The sequence below is a fragment of the Suncus etruscus genome, chromosome X, assembly GCF_024139225.1.
Source record: "Suncus etruscus isolate mSunEtr1 chromosome X, mSunEtr1.pri.cur, whole genome shotgun sequence".
NCBI lineage: Eukaryota > Metazoa > Chordata > Mammalia > Eulipotyphla > Soricidae > Suncus > Suncus etruscus.
This window is the reverse complement of record NC_064868.1, coordinates 112,085,468-112,103,238: the sequence shown is the minus strand read 5'-3', so window position 1 is coordinate 112,103,238 and position 17,771 is coordinate 112,085,468. Positions and strand designations below refer to the sequence as shown.

Sequence of the window (17,771 nt, the reverse complement as noted above, 5' to 3'; positions counted from 1 at the left end):
TGTGAAGATGTGAACCTCTTAAGATCTGAACCTGTCACCTCATCTCATTTCAAAGCAGCCCAAGTTTTGGAAACAAAAGTCATGTGGCGGTCCTCCAGCCTATGTGGTAAAAAAAAAAAAAAACAGTTGGATGTGAGCAGCTATTTATATACTCATACTTCCTTTGTTTCCTACTTCTGTTTCCCATCTCCCCTTTATCTGGGGCGTCTTCCTTTCTGGTTCCTTCCATCCTTCCGTCGTGGCACTCAGATCCGATGGCAATCTCAGTTCTCTGGTTTATTAGCTTCGAGCAAGGGGGCGTGTAGTTCATACTCTTGAGCCTCAATTTGCCCTGTAAGGTGACAGACTGAACCAGGGAGCTTAGCTTAAGTAGGTTGGACAACACAGTAACAAAGAACACGTTCTGAGAGCAGGGGAGGGGTGAGAGGGAAATTGGGGGGGGGGCACTGGGGGAGGGAAAGTCGCACTGGGGAAGGACTGTACACTCTGGGACTGAAACTCAACTAGGCACATTTCCGCATCCAGGGTGCTTAAATAAAAAAATCATTACTTAAAAAAAATACAAACAGTGAAGTGAAAACAGGTTTTGTAAAAAATAAAAAAAGGAGACTTTCTATACCCAGCCCAGTAGCCAAGTCAAGTGAGATTCAACGTGGCCGCCGTCCGAGCGCTCGACCTTCGTCTCATTCTTTCTCTCCCCGGGGCGGGGCGGGGCGGGCACCGTCAACGTCGTGGGAAAAGACACCTCCGGGCTCCAACAGGAAACGGCCGGCCAGGGGGCGGGGCTGGAGGCGGCCGCGACGCATGCGCAGTCGGCCGCACGCGTTCCGGCTTCCAGGGCGGGGGGAGGGGCGGAGCTCGCGGGGCTCGGCCTACCTGTCCCCCCTTTCCGGCCCTCGGGCCTTGGCGGTGCCCCAGGCGGGCTCCGCGCCAGTCCAGGGCCCTGGGCCCGCGGGGTAAGTTGGAAGATGGCGGCGGGGGCCGAAGGCGGGGCTGGGGCGGGCGCGGTGGGAAGGGTGGGAAGGACAGTCCGGGGGGTGGCCGGAGCCAGCCGCGGCCTGGACAGCGAGGCCGCCCGAGCGATCGCCCGCGCCCGGAGTCCCGGTGAGGCCCCCCTCGGCCGCCCCAACCACTCAGGGCTCCTGGGGGTCGATCGGGCCCGCCTGTGGCGGGTGCGGGTGGAGGCGAAGGAACTTCCTTTTCCTCCAGGGCTCAGGACGCCCCCGGCGGGGCGGCCCGAGCGGACTCGCCGTTCCCAGACTTCGGGGTGCCCCCCCTCCTTCCCGTACCTTCCCTTTGGGACGGGACGGGCGCCGCGGGCCATCGAGGCGGCTTCTGGGAGCGCGGTGGGTACTGCCTGAAGGGATGCGGGCGCCTCCGAGAAGGGCGGGAAGGCCGCTGGTGCGGAGTGGGGGGCGGTAGCAATTCGGGGCGCCGCAGGGGTGGGAGGTTGCTGGGAAAGGTGGGTGGCCCCAGGCGGGCTTGTTTGCTACCTCCCCAATCCCGTGATGACTAAGGTAAATTGAGTCAAAGAACTTTTTTTTTAAGTGATCAAACGGCCCGCCTTCTCCCCCCCACCCCCCCAACTGATGCTCTTACGGGGCTGGGTGGAGACTTTGTTTCATGTGAAACCGAAAGAACCTTCTGAGCTTCTGCAAGAGCCAAGAAGCTTGGACTTCTGTCCGATCTTTGCTACCCGATGATGCACGTCTTTAGCATGTTCTACCCGCAGGGAAAAAAAATTCAATCTCACATTTAGTCGTCTCCTGTTAACACCTTGGTTTTCTTGGAGGGATGGGGGTGGGGGTGATTACTACTGATGAAACTGTACAGGCTTCTCCCCTGCAAGCTTTGTCCCAAAGTCTCCGATATCAATCAGAGGCTACTTTTAAAGGTCATCGTGCTGCAGTTTCTGCCCAAGATTCTATCTCGAGAGTAACCTGCAGTCATTTTTAATTTTTACACATCTGGAGATGGCTACGATGTTTCTGCTTTCGCTTAATAACCGTTTCAGGGGAATCCTGTTCCAGACGGCCATTTTGGAATGGGAACATTTTAGAGTTGGAAGGAATCTGAGGCCCACCCTTTTAGTTGACAAAAGCAGGAACTTAGATTCAGGAAGATGGTCTAGTTTCCCTCAAGCTGCTTGATTGCTGGAAGGCCTGGCCAGGGAGTGGATGGAAGCTGCAGGATCTGCTGAGCGCTCTCTCTGGAGTGGAGTAGTCCCTGGACACTCCTGGTATGACTTCAACTCCCCCCTCCCAGGAAAGAGCTCATGTTGTCTTGCTGCACACTCGCTCTCTACAACGAACACTACCTACTTTTCCAAGCAAGAACTTAAATGCATTCAAATCCCTACACATTCTGACATTAACTTTGTGTCACATGCCACAGTGCACAATCAGATATAAAAAAATCTTTTTAGTGATGTGACATAGTTTTATTTAGGGATGGCGAGATAGTTTAAGGCTTAAGGCATGCTCATGGTGGTCCATTTCAGTTCGATTTCATATACCATTTATGGTTCCCCCAACACCAATACTTGAGCCCTGAAACCCTCCAGCTGTGGCCCAAAATATCCCAAAAAGGAAAGACAGAGAAATAGAGTGCAAGTGTGCTGTGCAGTAGAGTGTTGAGAGTATTTCAAGTGGAGATGTGTGCAGCCTCATCTCCAAGATAAAGAATGTACCTAAATACATCTCAGTAATTAAATATGTTTATGAAATCAGTGCTTGGGATTTCTCTATTCAAGAAGGGCAAGAGTTTTTAGATTTTTCACATGTGTACATACATACATACATACATACAGGTTTGCTTGCATATTTTCAGATAACTTATTTGGCAGTCTAGGAGACACAGTGAAGGTGGGGGATACTCTGAGCTCCAGCTGTTCTCTTGGAATGTCTCCCCTACCCTCTGATAACTTGGTAGTACTAATAGGAGACAGGGCTCTGAGGCCCCACTTCACAAGTTCTGGAGTGTCCTGTCCCAAGCAAGTTTTAAGTTTTTTTTAGTTTGATGGTCACATCCAGTACTGTTTGGGGGACGGATAATATCTGGCTCCGTACTTTACTCCAGTGGCTTGTTCATAGCCACATGCTAGGCAAGCACTTTACCTTAACCTTTGGACTCTCTTCAGTCCCATCAACTATTCATTTTTTTTACTACCAAACTATTCATTTTTAATGAAAAGGTTTCTGAGACTGGAGAGATAGTACAGCTGGTAGGAAGCTGGCCTTACATTTAGCCATCCTAGATTCTATTCCCAGCATCCCATATGGTCCCAGGAGCCCACCAGGACTGATTTCTGAGTATAGATCCAGCAGTGACCCCTGAGCACTGCCAGGTGTATTTACCCGCAAAAAGAATATGAAAGGTTCAAAGTTTAGGGATACAGATGACTTGGTAGGAGAACATACTTTGCATGCTGAGGATCCAGGTTTGATCCTGCTGCAGTCTGATCCTTATCACCCCTGAGAGCAGACAGCCCTCTCCTCCCCAAAATCATCAAGCTAGGTGCCAGCACTCCTGAGCACCACAGAGTGTGGACCCCAAACAAAATTTAAATGTTCAGAGTTAAATAATATACAGATCTGAATTGATGTATTTGTGATTTTTTTGGTAAATCATACGTGGTTCATTTCAGCCCTACTGACTAAGAAGGTCTGATAACTTTATGGGTCTTCCCATCTCTTCATATTTTTATCTATTTAAAATGTAAAAACTGAAAACATGCTACCTGCATTTATTTGTACAAGTTTGCTAACTTTTTGGTTATTGAATAACGAATATAGTGCATGAAAATAAATGTGCTTTTACACTTCTCAATTTTTTTGCCATGCTGGGAATTGAAAGTAGGGACTCACCCTTGTAAAGAAAATACTCTATTCCCTTTAAGTTAATTTATGTAGGTCCCCACCATTCTTCAGATTATTTTTGGCCAGATGGGTTGGTGTTGATTCAACCACACCCAGCAATGTTTGTGGGCTGTTTCTGGCTCTGCTTACAGAGCATCCTTGCAGTGCTAGGGGACTGTAAACAGTACCAGAGATTGAGCCAAGTAAGCTGTACTTAACTCACCTGTCCCCCCATTATTAGTCCTGTATGTGGGGGGTTGTGTGTTTTAATGCTCTGGGGACAGTGTGGTGCTAGGGCTCATACCCAGGTCCCCGGCATGATAAGCATGCATTCATCCCCTTTTGAGATTTCTCCTTGCACCCTCTTTCTTTTTTCTTAGAAGATACACACTAAGTACAACCAATTAGCAGGAGAAAAGAATTTTAAGACATGTATACTTCCTGTTTACACTGGAGAGATCCAGGAAAACCATCTAACCCTGAAATGGTGGACTAATCTTAATTCCATCTACAGTTAAACACAAGAGTGTTTTAGATTGGGTCCTGGAATTCTCCTTAAGAAAGGGAAAGACAATGTACAAGGAAATGAGATTGCAAATGTTTGTTGGGCCACACAGAGGAGATTTCTTTGCTTTTGGGCTACATCTAGAGATGTGGAGGGGCTATTCCCAGATGAGTGCTTGGGTGTCACTTTGAGTGGTTCTGGGTATTTCAATTTATTTTGATTTTGGGGCCATACCTGGCAGTGCTCCGGGCTTACTAATGGCCCAGCTCAGAGGGACAGTATGGGTTGCAAGGGATTGAACTCTAGTGGGCTGCATGCAAAACCTGAGCCCTGCCCACTGTACTATCTCACCAGCCCTGTTGCTAGGATCTTAACTCAGTGTTGCTGTGTGCAGAGTTCCTTGGCTGTGTGGGAATTGTGTGAGTGTGACTCCAGGGGTTGAAAAGAGGGGCTCCACATGTGACATTAGTGCTTTACTATTCAGCTATACCTCAGGACTCAGGATTTGCAGGGGTGTACTGTGATAGTGCTGGGGAATCATATGATGCTGAGGTTACTCCTGGGGCAGGTCTACTTGTATAGTTTGATTTTCAGCTATTTGATATGCAGGGGCCACACCCAGGAGTACTGGGGGGGTCAGACATTCCCAGCTCTATTTGGGGGTCACTCTGAGGATCTTGAGTTGTTGGGGTCAAACTAGAGCCTTGGGATTTTGGGGGGGGGTTTGGGTCACACCCAGCAGCGCTCAGGGGTTACTCCTAGCTCTATGCTCAGAAATCGCCCCTGGCAGGCACACGGGGGACCATATGGGATGCTGGGATTTGAACCACCGTCCTTCTGCATGAAAGGAAAATGCCTTACCTCCATGCTATCTCTCCGGCCCTGAGCCTTGGGAATTTGAAGCATTCTCTCAGTCTTTGAGCTATCACTCCAACCATTCAGGAATTTTGTTTTTCTTTTGGGGCCACACCCAGTGATGCTCAGGGATTGCTCCTGGCTCTGCAATCAGGAATTACTGTAGGATGCTGGGTAGGCCACTTCATTGTCTTACTGGTTCTACTATTGCTCAAGCCTTGTTCAGGAATTTTAATGGTTTTCTATTTATCTCTATAACTCCGAAGCCACATACTTAAGTGACATATTTCTTCAGGGGCATTCAGGGTATCATTGGGGGTTGTTTTGGGGCCATATCTCACAATTCTCAGGGCTTACTCCTGGCTCTACACTCAGGAATTTTTTTTGGCAGTGCAAGGGGGACCATATGGGATACTGAGGATTGAACTCAGGTAGGCGGCTCTCAAAGCAAATGTCCTACTCACTGTACAATCACTCTGACTCCTAGGCTATAAAATTTGACAAAAGGAAAAATCTGAGGGAACCAGAGAGAGTCCTGCAGGTAAGACCTGTCCATACTTTGCAGTTGTTGAGATTGATTATGATTCTGGGGCCCCCTTCTCAGACTACTCTCTAAAAGTACAGTCAGAAGTAAGCCCTGAGCACAGCCTCCTTTCAGAAAGAAAAGATCTCGAGTGTGGAATCCACAGATGATAGGATAAAAATTGTTGCTCACGGGGCCAGAGAGATAGCATGGAAGTAAGGCGTTTGCCTTTCATGCAGAAGGTCATTGGCTCGAATCTCAGTATCCAATATGGTCCCTCGAGCCTGCCAGGAGCGATTTCTGAGCATAGAGCCAGGAGTAACCCCTGAGCATTGCTGAGTGTGATCCCCCAAAAAATTGTTGCTCACTAAAGTGGTAAGTGAAGGAAGTACACATGGGAAAAGTGTTCCCACCTTTCTGCCATCTCCACTCTTTTGCCATCAGTACTTGGGGGAAATAAATGGCTGGCCGAGATCAGTATTGGCATACTTTGTCCTAACCTTGGCTTAGGTGTCCAGGGTCCTTCACCTTTCCCTTATAGAAAGTTTCAGGAGGGGATGAAGTGGTGAAGCATGATAGTTTTTATTGAAATGTAATTAGAAAGATGCGAGGGAAGATAAGAGGAACAGAGGCTTCTCCAGAGTAGAAAAGAGCAAGCCAAGAAGCATTGAAGCAAACAAATGAGATACCTCTTCAAGGAAGGTCATTGGCTTGAAGAACATGCCCCTAAGGGCATTCTCAAGAGGAACTTTTATACAGTTCTTCCAAATGGACATTTTCCTGGAGTTTTGCTTACATAAAAATTAATCTAGGTGTTGTCACAGGAAAGCCCAGCACAGTTGATGTTCTTCTCATATTCTTATCCCCTTACACTGTTGATTATTCATAATCTTATAAATTCTCTTTTTTTTTTTGGTTTTTGGGCCACACCTGTGTCACTCTGGGATTATTTCTGGCTCTGAGCTCAGAAATTACTCCTGGCAGGCTCTGTGGACCATATGGGATGCCTGGGATCAAATCAGGGTCGGCCTCATGCAAGCAAACACCCCGTCTGCTGTGCTGTCACTCCGACCTTATAATCTCATAAATTCTTATGTAATTTCTCTTGTTCTGAGGTCTCTGCCCTTTTCAGCATGCAGCCTTGGATTTCTGCAAGGTGATTGATGCTTCAGTTTTTCCTGTCCAAAGAGCTCACGATTTGTTTCAAAGGGATGTGTCTTCATCACTTTGGGCTACTTCGAGGTTAAGGAATTTCTCTTTTTTGGTGGGAGGGTCATACCTAGAGATGCTCTGAGGTAACTTGACTATGCACTCAAGAATCACTCCTGGCAGTTTTGGCCTCATGCAAGGCAAGTGTTGTACTACTGCTTCAATCCCAGGAGTCTCTTTAAGTTCTATTATTCCCTGAAAGTGCATTTCCAGGGCTTCCTACCTATCTGCCTACAACAGAATCATTAATAGAGGGGCCAGAAAAACAGTACAGCAGGGACTTGCCTTGAATGAAGCTGACCCAGTATTGATCCCTAGCACCAAAAATTGTGTTCTGAGACAGGCAAGAATAACCCATGAGTGTTGAGTCAGAAGTAAGCCCTAAGCACAACTAGATGTGGCCCCCAAACAAATAAAAGACTCATTAATAGATAGTTGGGGTGATAGCTCAAAAGACTGGAGTGCATTCTTTGCATACAGAGACCTAGTTCAAGCCCTGTACTCCTTGGTCCTTGAGCACCACTGATTGCAGTCCCCTAAACAAATAAAACAACAAAATTGACAAGGTAGTATAGAGCTCAGTAGTAGAGTGTGTGTTTCATATTGTGAGAACCTAGAAACAATTACAGAAATGATATTAGCAGACCTTGAACCAGAGTCAAAGTCCTAGTTCAGTGCTCCTTGTACCACACCTGTACTTTTATTGCATTCTAGTGCTTTCAATGACTGACTAGGATGACAGAGTAATATTGGCTAAAGTTTAGTCCAACTCATTTCAACATATTAAAAACAATTGTAATTAATGTATCACTAATGTGTATATTGCTTGAAATATGTTCATGTAAGTGTTTTTATATTTGGTTATAAACATGCATTTGTTTGATAAATTATTTGATTAATTTCTAAAGATCTCAAGTGTGAAATGACATTCTGCTTTTTTCACTAGGCCTAACATTTAAATTTCATATAAGTGATAAAAAGAAAAAAACTCATCTTTTACAAAATAAGTATTTACAAAATAAGTTATTGATAACTTGCTATATAACAAGCATTATATTGCATGATATTCTCTCAGATTACTATGACAAAATAGATGTCCTTGTTCTTTTGAGGTTGGAAGATGAGATATCTGATTCCATATATTTATCTCTGTCATCTAATCTGGTGATTGATAGTATTATAAAATCTAATCTTCAACACTGTAAAAGGTCATTGTGTAAATAGCTTTGAAGAGACAGAAATAGTAATAATAAAATAAATTGATATTAGATTGAACAGAAGTTACTTTTGTATCTTAGAGGTCAAAGGATAGCAGGCAAGTGACTAAGTCTCTTAGGTGTCTCCATATTTTTATATTTTAAACATACATTCCATTTAATTAAAAACTTTAAGGGCCAGAGAGATACAGCAGTTAAGACAATTGTTTTGGGAAGCCTCTGACCTGGATTCGATCTCTAGAAAACCATATGGTCCCTTGAGCCCACCAGGAGTGATCCCTGAGAACAGCTGGTCCTAAAACAACAAAAATAGTACTTTGAACATCTGTAATATAAAAGCCTTTTCTTATTAAATTTCTTGTTTGTTTGTTTGTTTGTTTGTTTTTGGCCCATACCCGGCCCATACCCGGCGGTGCTCAGTGGTTACTCCTGGCTCTGCACTCGGAAATTCCCCCTGGCAGGCTTGGGGGACTATATGGGATGCTGGGATTCGAACCACCGTCTGTCCTGGGTTGGCTGTGTACAAGGCAAATGCCCTACCGCTGTGCTATGTCTCTGACCTTCTTATTAAATTCCCTAGGCCTAAGTACAAGCTACCATCCCTGCTCATTCTCCTTTTAATTTAAGATTTGTTAGAATAAGACTGCTCATTCTGGAGTACCCTGGTTCTCTTTCCCTTTCCTTTTGTGTTTTTGTTTGTTTCTTTGTTTGTGGGCCACAACAGCAGTATCAGGACTTACTCCTGGCTCTGTACTCAAGATCACTTTTGGTGGGTTTCAAGGGATCATTTGGAGTGCTGGGGATAGAATCCAGGCCACCACATGCAAGGCAAATATCCTATCTACTGTATTATCACTCTGGTCCTCTCTCTCCCTTACTCTCTTTCTCATGCTCTCTCCTTCTCTCCTTCTCATCCTCTCCCAGATACACACACACACACACACACACACACACACACACACACACACACACACACACACACACACACATATACTGTTTAGAGCATATCTGGCTGTTCTCAGGGGCTTTTAGATATCATATATGAAAATATTCTGAGTTATAAAGTACATTTTTATTTTAATTATTAACAGCATGTAAAAGTTAAGAGAACTGACGAGTTATATGAGCTCAGGCTTAAAGTTTGGCTTCATATCTCATCAAAATTTTTTCAGATTTTTGAGCTATCTCTGTACCTTGTTCTTTGTGTCATTTAAAAAATTCAAACCCAGATAGGAGTCAAATCTGCCAAATATTTGTTAAAATTTTTTGTTGTTTTTTTGGGCCACACCGGTGGTACTCAGGGGTTACTCCTGGCTCAGAAATTGTTCCTGTCAGGCTTATTGGACATGGAATGCCCAGGATTGAACACAGGTCCGTCCCAGGTCACTGCTCGCAAGGCAAACACCCTACCACTATGCTATCACTCCAGCCCCATTTGTTAAATTTTTAACCAACAGAGGTTAAAATGCTCATTTTGCAAATGGCCAACTCTGGCTCAATGCCTGACACCACATCTGGCCCCATAAACACTACCAGGGCTGATCCCTGAGCACAAAGCCAGGAGTAGCTATTGAGTACAGCAGGGTGTGGCCCATTCTCCCTTTAAACAAAGAACCCCTCAACCTATTGCTTGTGAAACCATCTGATTTTGAGGGCTTGACTACAAGGGACAGTGCTTAGTGGCTATTGCTGACTCAGTGCCAGGTGATTTTCCATGCTTAGGGAACCATGTGATACATGGGATGGAACCCATAACTTCAGCATCAGCAGCATTTGTCAGCCACTGTGCCACGGCACACTAGTGTGCCAGGAGATATTGTCTGGTGTGCCATGGGAAAAATTCCAATTTCATCCGTAACATGCGGCTTCGGCTCACAAATAGACCAATTATTAGATTATTTCATAATAAAGTAATTATAAAATAATTTCTTTGTGTTTATTTGATTCCTGTTCAAGAGAATTACTTTATATAGTCAATATAGGCACAGAGTTAAACTTTTTTTTTAACATTTTCTAATGGTGGCGTGCCTCGTGATTTTTTTTAATGAAAAAATTGTGCCTTTGCACAAAAATGTTGAAAATTACTGTTCAAGCCCACTGAGCTTTTCACTGGCCTAGAATCATCTGACTGCCCTGATCAGTAGTACCAGGAGTATCTATCTAGGCAAGTGTCATGAGGAATAAGTTCTGTGCTATTAATCAGCTCTGTGACCTTTGTTAAGTCATTTAACTTCCTTATACCTTGGTTTTCATATCTTTAAAACGAATGATTTTATTATCCAGTTCCTCATGGTCATAGATGAGCAAATTTTGCTTCTGGGTGGTTACAAAATACAGTGATTTTACTTTTCATTGTACTTGATTCTGAGCTGCTCTGTATTGGGGAAAAGTGTTTCTAGGCCACACACAGCAGAGAGGGCTTAGAGGCAACTCCTGTTTGGTGCTTAGAGATCAATCTAGTGGTACTGTGGAGACCATGTTCTGGGATTCAAACCTAGGCCTCCTGTATGTGAAACTTGCACTCATCTCTGCTGCTGTGCTGCCCTTTTATAAACATATTTCAATGAGGAGCTGGAACTCTTGTTTAGCAGGTAGGGTGTTTGCCTTCCATATAGCTAACCCAGGTTTGATCCCAGACATCTCATTTAGTTCCACAAGTGTCACCAGGAGTGATTCCTGAGTGCAAAGCCAGGAGTAACCCTTGAGCATAGCCAGGCGTGGCCCAAAAGCCAAAAAACAATAGTTCAGTGTAATTTCAAAGGGGAGATCTTGGTGATGATTCCTTTCTTCTGATTAAATTCAGAATTAATGGAATATTTTTATAAGTCATAACCCTAGTAATAGAAATAACTCAGAAATCTTTTTGCTTTTTTGTTTTGGGGCCATGCAAGGCAGTGCTTGGGAGCTACTCTGAGCATGGTGCTAAGGGTGGAAAGGTGACCCTTGCATGTTCAGGGAATCATGCAATACTTGAAATCCAAACTGACTCCATCCCTTTGACCCTCATAAAAATTTTTCAGTGAAGTTCCTGTATTTTGAACTCAACAATAGCTAGCAATTGGGCTGGAGAAATGGTATAGCACGTAGGGCAGTTGCCTTGCATGTGTCAGACCCAAGTTCAATTCCCAGCACCTCAATGATCCCCTGAGTACAGAGCTAGAAGTAAGTTCTGTACACCACCAGTTTGGGAAAGAAAAGAGAGAGATTCTCAGTGTGAGGAAAAAAAGATAAAGACCCAAAGCATATCTTTCTTTCCCTTTCCTTTTTGCAAATTATATATTATTTTTAAATGAAAAGCCATAGATATTCAGTGTCAGACTCTACTGTGTTTTGTTTTGTTTTTGTTTGTTTGTTTCTTTTTTGCTTTTGGGGCCACACTCGGTGATGCTCAGGGTTTACTCCTGGCTATGCGCTCAGAAATCGCTCCTGCCTTGGGGAACCATACAGACGCCGGAAAATCAAATCACGGTTCGTCCTAGGTTAGCGCATGCAAGGCAAATGCCCTACCGCTTGCGCCACCGCTCTGGCCCCGTTTTGTTGTTTATTTTTGGATACTCAAAGGTGCTCAGGGTTTACTGGATATATTGCATAGGGAACCATCCACCATCAGAGATATAACCCAGCCTCCTATATATGGAAAGCATATGGATTTATTAGCCCACTACTGTTATTTTTTTCTAGCCCTGATTTTGTTATTTTGCCAGTTTGAGTTTATTTGTTTTAACAAATCATGATCACCTTAAGTTGTATTTATTTTGTCTAAATGGTACAATTTCATTTCTTATAACTAGATTAATATAAGTTCTTTATCCATTCATTCAGACATTTCAGTTGATTCCATATTTTTTAGTTTGGTGTTTAAGCACTATGGTTACAAAGTTGTTCATACTACTTATTTTTTCCACAGATAAAGTTCATGATTGAGTTACAGTCATACAATGTACAACAATCTTCACCAGTGCACATTTCCCACCACCAATGTCAGCAGTTTCCCTCTCACCCTCCCTGATGTCCTCTTCCCCACCACCCATCCTCTCTCATCTGCCTTTGGAGTAGGTGTTTTACTTCATATTCTCTCTTTCTCTTCTTTTTTTGACAATGTAGTTTGCACTACTGTTAATTAAGAGTGCCATGAATGTCCCTTTCATATTAGACCATTCTGTAACTGTACTCTCCACTCTTTGTGGCAAGCTTCCTACCATGGACTCTTATGATTCCATATTTTGGCTGCCTTAATAATGTTGCTATAAACATAAGTGTGCAATATCTTTTTGAATTAATTTTTTGGAACCATAACTGTGGTACTCAGGACCTACTCTAACTCTCTCAGGAATCATGCCTCGTGGTGCTTGGGGTCTATATGCAGTAATGGGGATCAAACTGGGGCCTGCCATGTATAGGCAACCATCTTTTCTATACTATCTTTTTGGCCCAAATTTGTGGGTTTTTAAAAGTTAGTTTTTCCAGTTTTTGTCTTTGATCATACTTGGCACTGCACAGGGGTTGTTCCTAGTGGTGCTGGGGATCAAATCCCGGCTTCCTTCATGCAAAGCATGTACAGCATATACTCAACCCTTTTTTTTTGACCCCAAGTTAATGCATTTATATCATTCAGATAAATGCCTCGATGAAGTCTGTATCACATAATATTTTCATTTTAGTTTTGCAAGGATTCACCATATAAATCCTTTTCTTGTTTTGTATTTTAATAATTTAAGCACCATAATTACAAACATGATTATAGTTGGGTTTCAGTTATAAATAGAACACCCTCCCTTCAGCAGTTCAACATTCCTAACACCTTGGTCTACACTCGTTGGCACTCGGGTTACTCCTGGCTCTGCGCTCAGAAATCACTCCTGGCAGGCTTGGGGGATCATATGGGATGACAGGGATCGAACCTGGGTTGACCACATGCACAGCAAATGCCCAAATGCTGTGCTACCACTCTGGCCTCTATATGAATCCTCCTAATTTTCCATTGAGGCAGCTGTTTATACCCACCAACAGTGTACTAAAGTTCCATTCTTCTCCACGTCTATAAAACACATGTTTTTTCCAGTCTTTTGATTTAGGTCATTATAACTGAAGTGAGATGATAATATCTCATTGTGGTTTTAATTTCCCCTCTCAGGGAAGGGTGGTCAGCAATTTTTCTTTTGTCTGTGGGCCATCTCTATATCATCATTGTAAAAGTATTTATTCAGGTCATTTGGGTTTTTTGCTTGAGTTGGTTGCTTTTCTGTTGTGTGAGAGACAGATACAAATGCAGTGAAATGGAAGAGGGAATAATAGTGATATTCAGTCCCTTTATGATCATAAGTTAATTCTTTGGTGGCGGGGGGAAGTAGCTTAGACCACACCTGTGCTGTGCTCAGGGTGCTTGGGGGACTATATGGTGCCATGATTTGATCTGGGGTCTGCTATATGCAAGACAAGCTTTTTGTTTTTTGTTTGTTTTTGTTTTTCGGCCACACCCAGTGACACTCAGGGGTTACTCCTGGCTATGCACTCAGAAATCGCTCATGGCTTGGGGAACCATAAGGGACACCAGGAGATCGAACCACAGTCCATCCTAGGCTAGCACGCACAAGGGTAGCCTTACGCCCTGCGCCACTGCTCTGGCCCAGATTTTTATTTGTTTGTTTTGTTTTGTTTTGTTTTGTTTTAAGACAAGCTTTTTGGAGCTGGAATTATAGTACAGCAGGTAGGGAGGGCATTTGCCTTGCATGCAGCCTACCAAGTACTGAGTGCTGAGCCAGGAGTAACCACTGAGCATTGCAGGGTGTGCCCCAACCCCCTCAAAAAAAAGACAATACCTTTAACCACTGTACTATATCTCTGACCCTTTGTATGAATTGAGTTTGAACTCTATTTATTCTAATGCAAACAGTTTGGGGTGGGGAACACAGTCCCTTAATTTGTTGAAGGAAACATGAAGGGATATTCTACTGTGGGTCTATTCTTAGGCAATTGTACCTGTGGAGTAAGATTGGAGGTCTTTATTAAAATGTAAGTATTACTCTAACTTTCTAAATTAAGTGTAATTGATATTCTCTTTGTTGATTCTCCACATGTCCTTTCAAGTATTTACAGAACTACATTTCATGATCAAGTAATATTGTATACAGCAGTACTAATAAATGTGCTAAGTACTTATTAAAGTCATTCAGTTATTTGAATGGCTGTAGTGCTTAATAGGGAAAGAACTTTTGATTTGATTGAATGTAATTAATATAAAATTAACTTAAAGTTATAAGAAAATATGCTTCATAGTTTCAATTGTTTGGCCTCAGGAGTATAAATGAACAACTAGACTAGAAGGTAGGATTTTATGTAGATACAGCAAAGTGTAACAGTGGAATTATTGGGGTGAGGGTTGGGACACACCTGGCATTGCTTAGGAGGGTAGTCCCTATATTGTGCTTGGGGGTCATTCCATAGAGTGCCAGGAATTGAACCCAGGCCTCCTGCTTGCAAACTCTGTACTCAGCCCTTTTACCATATATCTGGCAATGTCAATTTTTTTTTTGGTTTTTGGGCCACACCCAGTGACACTCAGGGGTCACTTACTCCTACTATGTGCTCAGAAATCACTCCTGGCTTGGGGGACCATATGGGACGCCGGGAGGATCGAACCACGGTCCATCATAGGTTAGTGCGTGCAAGACAAACGCCCTACCACTTGCGCCACTGTTCCGGCCCCTGCACACCATTTTTTAATTCAGGTTTTTTAACTTTATGATTTTTATGATACATTTTCTAGATAACTGCAACTTTATAAATCTGAATCCATTTTCTAAAAGGGAACAAGGGCTGGAGAAATAGTACAGCAGGCAGGGTGTTTGCCTTGCTCACAGCTGACCCTGTTTCTGTCCTCAGCACCTCATATGGTTCTCTGTGTCCACCAGGAATGATCTGAGTGCAGAGCCAGGACTAAGCCCTGACAATACTGCCAGGAGTGACTGCAAAACAAAATAAACAGGGAACAAACTGGCTAATACTTTAAGATAAGTAAGAGGCTTTGACTGCCATTGGGCAAGGTGAATGAAATCTCATTATTTGATGAGATCTCTGTGCTGGATCCTCTGTAGGGAAAAAGCAACTGATAAAATCTTGTAATATTTCTGTGCTCGGGGCTTATTCCTCGTTCAGCTCTGTATCGCTGCTGGTAGGGCTCTGGGGACCATATATGGTGCCAGTGATAGAATTAGAGTTGGCTGAGTACAAGGCAAATGTCCTACCCACTGTACTATCTCTCCATCTCTAAAGAGAGTTTTATAATAAATTGCGGTGGTGTTTTCTATTTAATACATACAGAAATTGTATTATATTGCTATGAAAACTTTTGTGAAGCCTATCATTTCTTATTGGGGTCACATCTGGTGGTTGTATTTCTAGTTCTGTGCTTGGGGGGAGGGAGACAGTGGTGCTGAGCATCTAGAGATCAAACCTAGCACTTCCTCATGCAAAGAACCATATGCTCCCAAAATCAAGGTGTTGGCAGTCATGCTTGTCATGCTTGCTCTCTAAAGACACTAAGGGAGAAGCTGTTTGTTCCTTTCTCTTCTTCTTCCTTGATTTGTGGTGTTCCTTGGCTCAGTAACATCCTCGCTCCATTTTTGGCCTTCATCTTCATATCACCTTCTTCTATTGCCTTCTGCCTGGTTTTTTTTTTTTTGTCTTTTAATGATGGCAGTCCTACTGGATGAATGTCCACCCTAATGACCTCATTACTTGATTCTTTCTGCAAAGACCCTATTTTTCTATACAAACACATTTCTAATCAAAACATTTTTGTACTGAGAAGCATAAATACGGTTACTTGGAAGAATGCTTTTTGCCTGGTAACAGGGAAACAGAACTCTTGGTTGCTGGGATATTAAGTGTTTGTAGTTAATTAGGTGAAACTGTTGCTATTAGATTTTTTTTACTTTTTTTAAATTTTAGTTTTAGTTTTGAGTACACGTGGTGTTCAGGGTTTACTCTTAGCTCTGCACTCAAGAATGACTCCTGGTGGTGCTCCAGTGACCATAATGGATGCAAGGGATCAAAGCCTATCAGCCACACACAAGGAAAACGCCCTACCTGCTGGCCAGTGATTTGATTAATTTCTTCCAGAAACCAGAAGGGTGAAGTACAATTATCTAGTCTGAGCTAGATCAGGGAAAAAAAGATGAAAGGCATTGCTACTTGTTAACAGTGCTCTATGTTCTGGTGCTCATTTAACATAATTTTGTATTTCTCCCCCTTCTACCTGGTTGTTGAGAATGTTGGAATAACCAAAAGAGACACTTTGACTGTGGTGCTCACACATTCAATTTAATTTTTTCCAACTTAAATTTTTAATACATATGTAAAAGTTAATTTTCAGTCATCAGTGTTAGTTTCTTGGCAAGTTTAAATAAATTTAAATTTAAATTTTTTATTAGTCTTCACAGCCAAAAAATTGTTTTTTATTATTGGGCCACACCCGGCAGCACTCAGGGGTTACTCCTGGCCCTGCGCTCAAAAATCGCTCCTGACAGGCTCAGGGGACCTTATGGAATGCCGGGGATTGAACCCGTGTCGGCCTCATATATGTCGGCCTCATATGAGGCCTGGGCCTCATATATGCAAGGCATATGCCCTATGGCTATGCTGTTGTTCCGGCCCCCAAAATAATTTTTAAATGTCTGGTACATATATGAAGATTATTTTTCTAAGATGCTGTAATGACTGAAACTAGTGACATTATAGATTTGTTTTTGGTCTTTGGGCCATACTTGTCAGTGCTTTTCCTAGCTTAGAGGTCACTCCCAGTAGTGCTCTGGGGACCATGCAGTGGCAGAGATAGATCCAGTGCTACTGCATTCAAAGCATGCACTCTGTCTCTTTGAGCCATCTCCTTTGTCCCCCAAATAGCATTTCTGTGTGCCAAAGGTGTAGTTTAGTGTTAGGGCATATACCTTGCATATATGAGGCCCAGGCTTCAATTTTGCATCAGGAAAAAAGGGGGTTAGGCACTTATTTCTTTTTTTGTTTGTTTTGTTTTGTTTTTGGGCCACACCCAGTGGCGCTTAGGGGTTACTCCTGCCTCTGTGCTCAGAAATTGCTCCTGGCAGGCTCAGGGGACCACATAGGATGCTGGGATTCGAACAACATCCTTCTGCATGCAAGGAAAATGCCCTACCTCCATGCTATCTCTCCGGCCCCATGGCACTTACTTCTTATGTGGCTTTGGCAACTGACACAGGTTCTAGTCCCCGACACCAGGAGGTTGCAAACACAACACAGAAGTGTTGCAAACACACACAAATAGAGAAAAATTACTCATAACAGAAGAGCAACATTAGGAAACAAATTACTGGGCTGGAGAGATACAGCATGTAGGACACATGATTTGCGTGCAGGCCACCTGGTTTTCATCCGCGAACACATATCTCCAGAGTTCTGCCAAGAGTGAGCCCTGAGTGAAGAGACAGGCGTGACCTCTGAACATGCCGGTGTGGTACAAAAGCCAAAAAAAGAAAAAGGTTACTGGGACCATAAGAGCAAAGATTCTCATTCACCAAAATAGAACCAGCTCAAAGGGATAGTGTGCATACTTTGCATACTGAGGTCTT

At 43.4% G+C, this 17,771-nt stretch overlaps 1 protein-coding gene across 2 annotated transcripts in view; it reads left to right on the top strand.

Annotated features, from left to right (window-relative positions):
• Positions 1 to 901: 901 nt before the first annotated feature.
• XIAP (X-linked inhibitor of apoptosis) overlaps positions 902 to 17,771 on the top strand; it is a 42,148-nt gene continuing 25,278 nt past the window's right edge. Inside the window, exon 1 of one of the 2 annotated variants that reach the window (XM_049767083.1) lies at positions 902 to 956. The gene's annotated coding sequence lies outside the window, so the exon portion shown is untranslated. Of the gene's footprint in view, positions 957 to 5,704; positions 5,759 to 17,771 lie in introns of those variants that run through there. The other variant, XM_049767082.1, reaches the window with a different exon arrangement.